Raw genomic sequence first — 12,379 nt, forward strand, 5'->3', positions numbered from 1 at the left:
CACGTTCCAGGAGGAGCGGGGTCCACTGGGCTCCACCCACGTGTACATTGCATGGCTATTGGTTAAGATTGGGCGAGAGCTGGTTTGGTAAAGCTCCGCCCAAGTATCGAAGGGTTTAAAACCCGTGGGAAACAACGATTTCGGACGAGCGCGCCGAGTCTCAAGCTCGGCCGTTTTTAACAGCCTTTTTTTAAATAGCCTTTCTTTATCAGCCTTTTCTTTAAACTGCCTTGTCATCACCACCTTGTATTTCAATCACGTCTTTAATAAATAAGTTTTGCTTTGAGAAGTTGGAATTGCTGCCCCAACCGGCAACGTGTCGCCGGACGAAGACCTGAAGTACTCTTCGTACTGCTAACTGCCGTTCCCATCGGAAGGAGAGCAGAGGAAAGTTTAACTTTGACTATCGGTCTCTCGGTCGTATTTAGCCTTAGATGGAGTTTACCACCCACTTAGGGGTGCACTCTCAAGCAACCCGACTCACGGGAGGCTTCGTCCCGGGCGCGCAACGGCGGAGACGGGCCTGGCACCCACTCTGGGACAAGCCCCTGTCAGGGGGACTTGCACCGTCGCAAACTCCCGGGAACGTTGCCTCCCATACACCACATTTCCCGACCGCCTGCAAGGACGGGGGATTCGGTGCTGGGCTAGGTCCCGTTTCGCTCGCAGCTACTCAGGGAATCCCTGTTGGTTTCTTTTCCTCCGCTTAGTGATATGCTTAAATTCAGCGGGTTGTCTCGCCTGATCTGAGGTCGACACAGATGTGCGCTCTCGCGTTCGATTCCGGCGCGGTCCAGCGCGCGCGAGCGTCCTTCCCCAATCGTCCGACCGACGCCTTCCGCCCATTCCCCGCTCACAGTCGGCAGCACCCTCGGCGACTGCGAGCGAGACTGGAAGGCGCCGCTGGCCGGCGCTCGGGACCGCGCGCATGCGGTTTGCGCGGATAACGCAGAGAGTTTCGAGCCCCCGACCGCCGCGGCCGAATTTTTCCCTGCCGCACCTCTCTTTCCCTCGAGAGAGCGACCTCGGCCTGGCGTAGGGGCATCGTCAAGTTTTGCGTCGCCCCCGCCCCAACTTGGAGTGGCCCAGTTTTTCTCGGGGCAGAGACTGCGAAGCACTTAGACCGACGGCGGACTGCGCTCGCAACGAGATCGCGTCCGTTCGACCCTTACTCGACTTTGCGCCCGTTCGAGGAGGCGGTCCCTTTGCATCGGGTCCGGGGGGACCCCTTCGTCACCGCGCCACGGCGCGCCTCTGCGCTTCGCCCGGAACTGCCGCGCACGAAACGCTTTCGCGCGCCTGTCGCCTCCCCGCACCCCGCGAGAGATCTCCCTTCTTCTCGCGCGGGCGTGCCCGGACAGGGCGCTCCCGTCTCTGCGTTTCTCGCAGCAGTTCGGCTACACGTACGCGGGCCAGCGGGCAACGCTTTGCCGCCCGTCCACACGGCCTCGTCTCCCGTCGGGACCGCGCTTTCCCTGCAGGTAATCCCTTCCTGCGGCGGTCGCCTTCGGAGGCCAGACGCTCTACGGCTAGCAGCCGCCGTCCCGCGTTACGTCGTCTGCGCAGGGCGACCCGACTCGGCCGCTTGGAGCGCGGCTGAAGGGTTCGACCCACTCTCCTCTTTCGCAAAGTCTTTCGAGGGATCTTCGGCGTTTCGTACAGAGCCGTCCTCTTTGCCGACACGGTAAAAACGAGTCGCCGGCCGCGCCATCCCCGGGCGCCGGCGTCTCTCTTGATATATGATCCGACCCTCAGACAGACGAACCCAAGGGAAGACCCAAGGGCGCAATGTGCGTTCGAAGAATCAGTGCTCAGTGTGTCCTGCAATTCACACCAAGTCTCGCAGCTGGCTGCGTTCTTCATCGACCCGAGAACCGAGTGATCCACCGCTTAGAGTCGTGCATTTGGTTTGTTCAATTCCGTACAGTACAACCAGGGTTTTAGGCACCGGGCTCCTCCCCTGGCCTCCCCGACTGCAGTTTCGTCCGACAATTCCACGTTCCAGCAGCCGTCCGTTCGGCATGCTTGCGCGGTGCCTCAAAGCCGAGGCGAGCAAGGTCTCTTCGAAGCTTGTGTGCGACAATGGCTTGCGCGTCGCTAGAGACGACGAGGCATTTGGCAACCCTAAGGCAGACGTGCAACGGCGCTCTCAAGTTCCGGTCTTCGCTGGTGCCGTTTTTTTTGCTGTTCACGGTTTGCTGTTCAGCCCGTTTTCTTTAAGCGGTCGCACGGGTCCGACGACCATCGGTTGACCAGGAAGCACACCGGTAACTTCGTCATCAATTGGGCAATAACACAGAGCTTTTGCGCCGTTCCCCGAGCACGTTTGTTCTGCCGTTGTGTTCGCAGCGACGTCACCCCCGGACTCCCAAGCAGCGGTAGCTCTGTGTGGACGGTTCTTTGCCGCCCACCGCTGCGCCCTCTTTGGGGAAGGGGTCATCTTTCGCTCAGAAATGCCCCTCGAGTCCGCCGCCCCAAGGGTGCGCCCTCGTGCTGCGCCCTATCCGACCATTTAGCCACATCATTGCTTCGCTTAAGAGACAGGCACCGCCTAGCCGTGGCTACGCAGCGCGTACTTGGACAGCCGCCAGACGGGCGTTCGTCAGACTACTCCCGCAACAGGAATCCACCGGCCACAGTGCCATGGACGGCGTTTCGGTATCGCACCGGCAGACTACTCGAAGGCTGGGAAGGACGAAGCAGCAGGAGAACCCCGCTGCCGCAGGTGCGTTCAAAATGCGGGATTACAACCCCTCGTCCCTTTTTTTCCCGGTGCCTCCTTTCGCCCCGCCGGCACGGCTTCAGACATCGCGCCCGCACTGCACCTCTTGCGGCGGCCGTTCCTTATAAGTACTGGGCCGCACGCGTCCCGCCGCGCGCGCGTTGTTGCGAAGAGTTACTTTTCCGGAGCCGGCGAGCCGCGTTTCCTCTCGTACTCCGCAGCAGCCGCCGCCGTTCCCTTGGCGGCGGGCAAGCCTTTCCCTCGGCCAGCCTACCGACTCCGTCGCGACTCTCATGAGCCAGCGAGCCGCGTTTCCTCTCGTACTCCGCAGCAGCCGCCGCCGTTCCCTTGGCGGCGGGCCGGCCTTTCCCTCGGCCGGCCTACCGACTCGGTCGCAACTCTAACGAGAGCCAGCGAGCTGCGGTTCCTTTCGTACTTCGCAGCAGCCGCCGCCGTTCCCTTGGCAGCGGGCCGGCCTTTTCCCTCGGCCAGCCTACCGGCTACGTTCGAGTCTCTCCGACAACGAGTGTCGAAGACCGAAAGCCCACCAGATTGGTGCGTTACGCCGTTCGAACCCACGGAAGCAGTCCGTCCGACATTCCCTTGGTGACGGACCTCCGCTGGGCGTAACAATTTTTGCAGAGATGCGGCATCAGAATCTCGCAACTCCGCGGTTGAGGCCTTCCCCCGCTTATAAGCGGGGGCGGCGCCGGGTGTGACAAGCACAATCCGGTAATGATCCTTCCGCAGGTTCACCTACGGAAACATTGTTACGACTTTTACTTCCTCTAATTGATCAAGTTTGGTCATCTTTCCAACAGACCGGCGCACCGAAAGGCCGCGCCGGACATCGGTCCGAAGACCTCACTAAATCATTCAATCGGTAGTAGCGACGGGCGGTGTGTACAAAGGGCAGGGACGTAATCAACGCGAGCTTATGACTCGCGCTTACTGGGAATTCCTCGTTCAAGGGGAACAATTGCAAGCCCCTATCCCAATCACGAAGGAAGTTCCACGGGTTACCCAGTCTTTTCAGACAGGGATAAAGACACGCTGCTTCCTTCAGTGTAGCGCGCGTGCGGCCCCGGACATCTAAGGGCATCACAGACCTGTTATTGCTCTGTTTCGTGCGGCTAGGAGCCGCTTGTCCCTCTAAGAAGGTTGTAAGGTGCTGGGAACCCCGCACCTATTTATAGGCTAGAGTCTCGTTCGTTATCGGAATTAACCAGAGAAATCGCTCCACCAGCTAAGAACGGCCATGCACCACCATCCACCGAATCAAGAAAGAGCTCTCAATCTGTCAATCCTCCCAGTGTCCGGGCCGGGTAAGTTTTCCCGTGTTGAGTCAAATTAAGCCGCAGGCTCCACTCCTGGTGGTGCCCTTCCGTCAATTCTTTTAAGTTTCAGCTTTGCAACCATACTCCCCCGGAACCCAAATACTTTGGTTTCCCGGAAGCTGCCCGCCGAGTCATTTGAGTAACTCAGGCGGATCGCTGGTTGGCATCGTTTATGGTCAGAACTAGGGCGGTATCTGATCGCCTTCGAACCTCTGACTTTCGTTCTTGATCAAAGAAAACATTTTTGGCAAATGCTTTCGCAGTAGTTCGTCTTGCGACGGTCCAAGAATTTCACCTCTAGCGCCGCAATACGAATGCCCCCGTCTGTCCCTCTTAATCATTACCCCGTATTCCAAAAACCAACAGAACAGAAACGGGGTCTTGTTCTATTATTCCATGCAAGTTTATTCAGGCGACTCGCCTGCGTTGAGCACTCTAATTTTTTCAAAGTAAAAGCGCAGGCCTCCTCGAGACGCACCAATGAAGGGCACCAAGAGAGGACCGGCATGATGTTCAGTCCGAGCCGTCGCATCGGGTAGATGCACTACTCGTCTGGAACTGAGATCCAACTACGAGCTTTTTAACCGCAGCAGCTTTAGTATACGCTATTGGAGCTGGAATTACCGCGGCTGCTGGCACCAGACTTGCCCTCCAATTGATCCTCGTTAAAGGATTTAGAGTGTACTCATTTCAATTACGGGGCCTCAAAAGAGTCCCGTATTGTTATTTTTCGTCACTACCTCCCCGTGCCGGGAGTGGGTAATTTGCGCGCCTGCTGCCTTCCTTGGATGTGGTAGCCGTTTCTCAGGCTCCCTCTCCGGAATCGAACCCTGATTCTCCGTTACCCGTAACAACCATGGTAGGCAAGTAACCTACCATCGAAAGTTGATAAGGCAGACACTTGAAAGAAACGTCGCCGGCTCATGGCCATGCGATCAGCACAAAGTTATCCAGAGTCACCACAGAGTACGGGCAGAACCCGATGGGTCTTGGTCTAATAAAAGCGCCCGTCAGCCAAAGGCCTTCAGGCTCAATGCATGTATTAGCTCTAGAATTGCCACAGTTGTCCAAGTAGAAAGAAACGATCTAAGGAACCATAACTGATTTAATGAGCCATTCGCGGTTTCGCCTTATTTCGGCATGTACTTAGACATGCATGGCTTAATCTTTGAGACAAGCATATGATTACTGGCAGGATCAACCAGGTAGATGCATAGGCAAACCCTTGTCGCTCCTCAAGGGAGCCCTGTCGCGGCCGATCGGGGCCCCTCTCACCCCTCGGCGCGCGACGCGCATCTTTTTCGCGGCAGCTCTCGCTTGCCGTGCATCGTTCGAGCTCGCTGCGGCATCCGACCCGAAGGCCCGGTTATCACCGCGCGGCAAGAGAGCACGCGCCCTTAGGCAAAGCATTTGTAACGCGCCCACCAGTGCGCACGCGGCCGCTAGGGCCGCGGCGTTCAGACACTGGACGGCGCTTGCTGCGTAGCCGAGACGGCCTAGCCGCCAGACGACGGGACACGCCCGCGTCTTCGGCGCAGTCGCACGGAATCGAGTCCGGGTAGCACGGAACACACTTCGTAACACGTGGGAACAGCGTCGTCCGACAACCAGCCCCTATCGCAGACGCGGATGAGGCTGCAGACGAATGCCGTGGGGTCCACGGGACGGGGACACGCTGGGCACGAGGCCGCATATCAAGACCCGTACGGCGCGCGCGCGCTCGGGCGCACGCCACCGACAGTGCCACAAGGACCCCCATATAGTAGCAGCGATAAGTACCCAGACCTCCGTGGGTTGGTAAGTGGCCGTACTCGTGCCGATCTCGCCGTAAATTTGGCGCAAATCGTGCGCGCCCATCGGGCGGCATCGCGGCGCGCGCGTTTCGCGGCGCCCCGCGCGAGCCGAACTCGTGGACTCTGCCGTGGCGCTTGGCGCCGTGCTCGAGGCGCCTTCGCCGCAAGAGCCGCGCAAATCGTGCGGCACACATCGGCGGCATCGCGGCGCGCGCGTTTCGCGGCGCCCCGCGCGAACCGAACTCGTGGACTTTGCCGTGGCGCTATCGGCCCCTCTGTCGGTACCGCGGTTCCGCCGCGGGACCTGGCCAAATTGCGGGCGCGGCAGCGCAGGCCGGCATCGCGGCGCACCACACGAGCCGTACTCGTGGACTTTGCCGCCGCGCTAAACGCCGTACTCGAGGCGCTTTCGGATCAAGTGTCGCACAAATCGTGCGCGAACTCGTGCAAATGCCATGGGCCGAGGTCGCCAAATGCACAAATGCGCCTCCGGGGCGGCGAGAGGCGCGTTTCGGACTTCGCCGACGATGCGCGCACTCTACGCCTCCGCGTCTGCCGCGGCGGTATGCCCCCCTTATATATGCAGCGGTACCCAGACCTCCGCGGGTCGGCCGGGGCGGCCTCTCTTGAACTGCTATAACTCCGCCGGGCGACGCACTAGAGTGGCGCAAAAGGTATCAAATTCTTCGTCTTTTAGAGGGCTATACGCTGATGTAAACATTGTACGGCTCGACTTAACGGGACCAGCGCGAAGTTTGTAAATGTCGTTGGACCCTGCCCGAGCCAGACAGCCTAAACGCCCGTATCTTGGGATAGATAAAAAGCACGGAGGCGAAGAGGGTGGCAAAAGCTTCGCGCTTTCCAGCCAAATACGCCGATGCAAAATTCGCACGCCTCCAATGCCTGGTACGGCCGCAAAAAATTCTCAAACGTTACCGGGGCGAGGAGTCCTTTGTGCAGGGGCGAGCGCTTATCGCTTGTATCTTTCGATGGGGCAAGAAGAGAGAGGCGAATGTGGCACCAAACGATTTGCCGCTCCGAGACCTATCCTGCGATGGAAAAGTCGTGCGCCTCCGATTTGCGGGAGAGCGGCAAAAACTTGAAAACTCTATCGCGTCCGCCCCAGGCGAGACCGCCTGAACGCCTCTATCTTCGGCTAGTGAAGAAGCAGGCGGACGAGTTTGAGTTTGAATTTATTTCCACAAACAAGGAGATACAATTGTTGTGAGAGATACAAGGGGAAAAAGCTTCTCAGGGTCAGCTTGACCGACCACAGTGCTGTTACAGAGGCTGCAGCAGGGCGGAAGTGAAGGCTTATAAATGAACCAGGGTTAAAACAAATTCAAAACAAGAAACCCAAAAAGATACGATTGCAACAGTAAAAGAAAAAGAAAACGCCGTACACCGCTTATTACAGAAAGACATAGAGGCGCACAAAAATATCTCAGGCAGGTTTCTCAAAAAACAAAACAAAAACAAGTGAGCACGTCGATGTCACATCGAGTAATGTCATTTAGTGACTTCGGCAACCTGTAGCTTAACATTTGTTGACCACAGTTAGTTCGCTTGCGAGAAACACACCAAGTCTCCGGATGCTGGAGTAGTGTAGGGGGCAACGCGTATTTTTTTAGATTTTCTTTTTTTTATTCACGAAAGTCCGACAACACAGTGCCTTGGTGCAGAGGGCAGACGAACGGCGAAAATCAATCCGCCTGACTGGGCCCTATGCACCACTCGAACGCAACAGCAAGGAGCACTTATATACACACACAGATACACGTTATAATGACCACAATATTTGTAGAGCACAACTTTCAAGTATAAACGTTCATTCCATTCTTATTACTGAGAAAACGCGTCTAAAAAATCGCAGAAAAGGACAGTGCAAGAGAAGACAAATCAAACATAACTATAGAAACTGAATGCGTGCCTAGAAAAAAAAACAAAAAAATATCAGAACAGACCAATGTGGAAGACTGGGCGAGTTGGTAGGTAGTCATTCTAGAAAAAAAACAGCGCACACAGGACAGGGACCAAGGGAAGAACCGACGACACGAGCGCTGACTTTCAACTGATTTTATTAAGCGGAAAGTGAACACTATATTTAGGAAGGAAGTAGCAGGTACAATCAGAGGCAGTCAACGTCAAAGAGGTGTAAATGGCCGATAAAATCGATAAAACCGTAAGGGGTGATGATAAAACAAGATAAAACTCAACAGATGACAAGCCATGGTGTAAAGAACGCTAAGACACGTGAGTAACACGTACAATGCCATGAATAACAAAAAACCGAATACAATCAACAGGTGGAAGGCATCTGAAGGTGTGAACAAAATTTAACAACTTACATGCGCTTGAAACGGATAACCAGGCACATAACTCACACATTCATCCGTTTTCTTTTTTCTTTTCTTGTGAGGTACGCCACTTCTTTTTCTGATAAAACTACCCATGGCGCACTGACGCAGTTGTATTTATTGGATTTTATGTTGAAGGCTTCCCTACTTATTTGATCCGACTGGCTTCCTATGATTTTACAGTTTTCAAATTCAGGATGACAAGCACTGCAAATGTCTGTACAAGGCTTTCTCGAGTTACTTTCAAGGTACCTGTCCTCAACCTACTGTGCATGGAACGAGCACATTTACCTGCAAAAATCTGGAATACCCATAGGATCATGTTTCGCACCCATACTCAATGACATTTTTCTGGCGTCTACAGACAGGACCTTGGCTTCCATCCTTCCCAGCTCATCTGTTATAAGGACGTTTCGGTATGTCGATGATTATCTCGTGGTCATAAATAGCCATAGGCAGGCGTTCCACTCAGACCTTCAGAATATTTTGCATACTTTCACTTCGACCATGTTCCCTCTAATCGTAACTCACGAGGTGCCAGTAGACAGCACTATCAGATTTCTTGACATCAAGCTGGAATTCCAGGTCCATCACATTAGTTGGAACTATGAACCACGTAATAAGAAACCGGTGATTCATTACCATTCAGCACATTCGAAATTAGTGAAGAGAGCAATCGCGAGTCTTTGCATGTCTAACGCGCTCAAGAGGTCATGTCCTCACAGCATGCTTTCCAGCTTTGACACACAACGCAAATAGGTTATTAGGGGCAGGCTATCCCAATCACCTGTTCATCTCCGTCGCCCAGAAGCTTCAAAAGCGGGTGAAAGGAAAAGAAAGGATAAATGAAGGAGGTAGAGACAAAGAAAAAAAGAAACAAAAAGTCGCAGTGATCCCTTATCTCCACGCTCTGTCCCATAATCTTAAAGAAGTCATGAATAAAGCAAAGGTGAAGGTGGTGTTTTCAGCTCCGGAAAAGCTTGAAAATATCTGCAATCGCGTTAACCCTCCTTCCAAGACAGCAAGAACATGCAGCAAAAAACATCGTAAACAATTCGTACCGTGTCAGAAGGAAGTAATTTATTCAATACCTTTAACTTGCGGAGACAAATATATTGGTCAGACGGGCAGATGTAGTAATGACCGATTGCGGGAACGTAATAAAGATGTGGAAAAGGGGGTAAAAGGACATATAGCAGCCCGCATAGGAATTTGCAGTGCTTGTCATCCTGAATTTGAAAACTGCAAAATCATAGAAAGCCACCCGGATCAAATAACTAGGGAAGCCTTCAATATAAAATCCAATAAATACAACTGCGTCAGTGCGCCATCTGTAGTTTTATCAGAAAAAGAAGTGGCGTACCTCTCAAGAAAAGAAAAAAAGAAAACGGATGAATGTGTGAGTTATGTGCCTGGTTATCCGTTTCAAGCGCATGTCAGTTGCTAAATTTTGTTCACACTGCTTAAATCCTTGTCACCTTCACATGCCTTCCACCTGTTGATTGTATTCGGTTTTTTGTTATTCAAGGCACTGTACGTGTTATTCACGTGTCTTAGCGTTTTTATGGTTCTTTACACCATGGCTTGTCATCTGTTGAGTTTTATCTTGTTTTATCTTCACCCCTTACGGTTTTATCGATTTTATCGGCCATTTACACCGCTTTGACGTTGACTGCCTCTGATTGTATCTGCTACTTCCTTCCTATATATAGTGTTCACTTTCCGCTTAATAAAACCAGTTGTAAGTCAGCGCTCGTGTCGTCGGTTCTTCCCTTGGTCCCTGTCCTGTGTGCGCTGTTTTTTCTAGAATCAGAACAGAGCATTGCAAGAGCCGACACAGATGCAACATATGTGTAGAAACTAACTGTGTACCTACCAAGAAAATTAAAACAAATGTGCTAAAGATATAAGTAGGAAAAATAAAATAAAAAACTATAGTGCATTTCCCAGAAAGTGACTTTTCGCTCGCTTACGAAAAGCAGACAGGGAAAGATGAATTAAATCGGGATGGGTTCCAGTTCAAATGCTGCGTAGCAGAGTTGGTTCTGTTTCTTGGTTTCTGTATATTTGTGCGTCTAAACCCATATCGTTGGTGAATTTGGAAAAAACAAACAAAAACCATTGTTGTCGATTGGCTACGAGTTCCAGGAATGCCGCCCGACACTGTCGCTGGCAGTATAACGTTTGTATAGGTAGTACTCGCTGAAGTAGGAATATGTGGAGTGATATCTTGAAAAATTTTCAACAAAGCGAATAGATCTCTTTTGCAATAAAAAGGGCATTTCAAGATTACATTTCCCAGTGACTCCCCAGATAAGCGAACAATAGCGAAACCTGGAATGAACTGCACTGAAATAAAGCTGGCGCCAAAATGTCCGTTGGTCAGCGACATCAAACTCTCCAAATGTTGAAAAGTGTTTGTTCGTTACATTGGCGAGAGCTTCACCTCTTAGTACCCCCCGCCCCTGTTTAGATATCGTCAACCGGGATTTCTGTTTGCGGTATTTTGTAGAGTTTCCTCTACAGTACGCCAGGTGTTTTGCGGATCGCAGTGAATTCGTTAGAACCTTCCACTGCAGTGATGAATTCGAGATTTATATTTGTCCGAACCTAATTTATTCCTATCTTATTTATGCTGTTCTAGAATTGGCAGCTCTCTCGTTTATTATTTTTTTTTAAATATGCCAAACAGGTGATTTCGGCCTCTTATGCGCTTTACTAAAGCAGAAGTTTTTCGCAAGTTTTTGGCGCTTTTTTGCCCTTGGTTAACATTGCTACAGTAAAAGCGCAGCTCTATTATTTTTTGCGACTATTGTGTACTACATTAGGGTCAATTTCGCAAAGACAGTACACATTGGAGACCATGTGTTCATTTTTTTTCCTGTGTTACAGGCTGAACCGAGGTGTAGTGATTTGTGCACGCCATCTTGGAATAAAGCAAGAGGTGGTCACTAAAATCACTTAGCAAGACACCTGGGTCCTGTTCGTCGCAATTAGTCAAGCATGAATCAATTAGGGTCTCACCCGACCCCAAGTAGCACGTGTAGGCACATTAACAATGTTAGAGATACCATGTAATGAAATGATGTCGAGAAAGTCACTTGTTGCCGCTGATTGTTCCAACACATGTTATGGTAAAATAGGCGATAATTACAATTGGTTTCTTATCGGTATGCTATCAAGAAAAGAACAAAATTCTTGCAAAAGGGGGCCGATAACCAACACCGAACACAGAACCGCTTCTATTGATAAAAATCGCAGACTTGAAAAACTGTACTTCTATGAAAGTTTATTTTTAACCTACAGTGCAACTCCACCGCCTTTATTATTTTTTCTAGACATTGTTCCGCACCTGTATCCTTCGAAGCGGACGATGTCCGCAGTTTGTGCATACCATGTTTCACTGAATGGCAATATGTCAAAACTGCGGTTTGAAGAAAATAAAGAAAAAAGAAATGTTGACCTCCTCATCCTTATTCTTTGCGCTACGCACGTTTGCGGAATAAAAGAAAACTGTGGACCGGGCTTGTGCGGCCCGCCCGTTTTAGAACATCGAAAGAACTAGATACTCGGTAAACACGGTCTCGCGTTACGAATGGCATTCCTCGCACACCAAGCAGTGCAGTCATCCCCATTTTACTCAGGTCATTTTCATCTCGGATGCGAATGGCTCGCGTTCTGGCCTGCAGCCTTTCGCACAAGGACATGCCCGTTTTCCCGCCACGCGAACGCATAGCCCTTTCCTGTACCGTTTTCACGTGCCAGGAAATCAGACCGGCGCACACGACTTTCTGCTTGGAAATAACTCGGATCTTCTAGGTGCTGTCTGCGAAGGAAAGGCGCGTTATAAATCAAGGGTTTTACGGAAAGCGGAAGGCATCCGACAGAACGGACGAGACTAGGCACCTTAGACGGCCGCGAAAAATTCCGAAACTGTACCGGGGCGATCACTTATCGCTTGCCCTATCTTCCGATAGGGCAAAAGGAAAGAGACGTATGTGGCACCAAACCGTTCGCCGCTCCGAGGCCCATCCGCGGATGTTAAATTCGTAAGCCTCCGAAACGGGGTGCGGCCGTAAAAAATTCCCGAACTTGACAGTGTGCTCCGTTTTCAAAGTCCGAACAAACCTACCGCGTCTGCCGGGGAGAATGGCGGAAAATTCAAAGTCC

General features: G+C 52.0%; 2 non-coding genes across 2 annotated transcripts; both read right to left on the reverse strand.

The window, feature by feature from the left end:
• Positions 1 to 1,745: 1,745 nt before the first annotated feature.
• Positions 1,746 to 1,898, reverse strand: LOC144111699 (5.8S ribosomal RNA). Its single transcript, XR_013310147.1, has one exon. It is a non-coding gene; the product is annotated as a 5.8S ribosomal RNA (ribosomal RNA).
• A 1,557-nt stretch (positions 1,899 to 3,455) lies between these two features.
• Positions 3,456 to 5,267, reverse strand: LOC144111580 (small subunit ribosomal RNA). Its single transcript, XR_013310107.1, has one exon. It is a non-coding gene; the product is annotated as a small subunit ribosomal RNA (ribosomal RNA).
• Between the last annotated feature and the right edge of the window lie 7,112 nt (positions 5,268 to 12,379).

The sequence above is a fragment of the Amblyomma americanum genome, chromosome 11, assembly GCF_052857255.1.
Source record: "Amblyomma americanum isolate KBUSLIRL-KWMA chromosome 11, ASM5285725v1, whole genome shotgun sequence".
In the NCBI taxonomy this organism is placed as follows: Eukaryota; Metazoa; Arthropoda; class Arachnida; order Ixodida; family Ixodidae; genus Amblyomma; species Amblyomma americanum.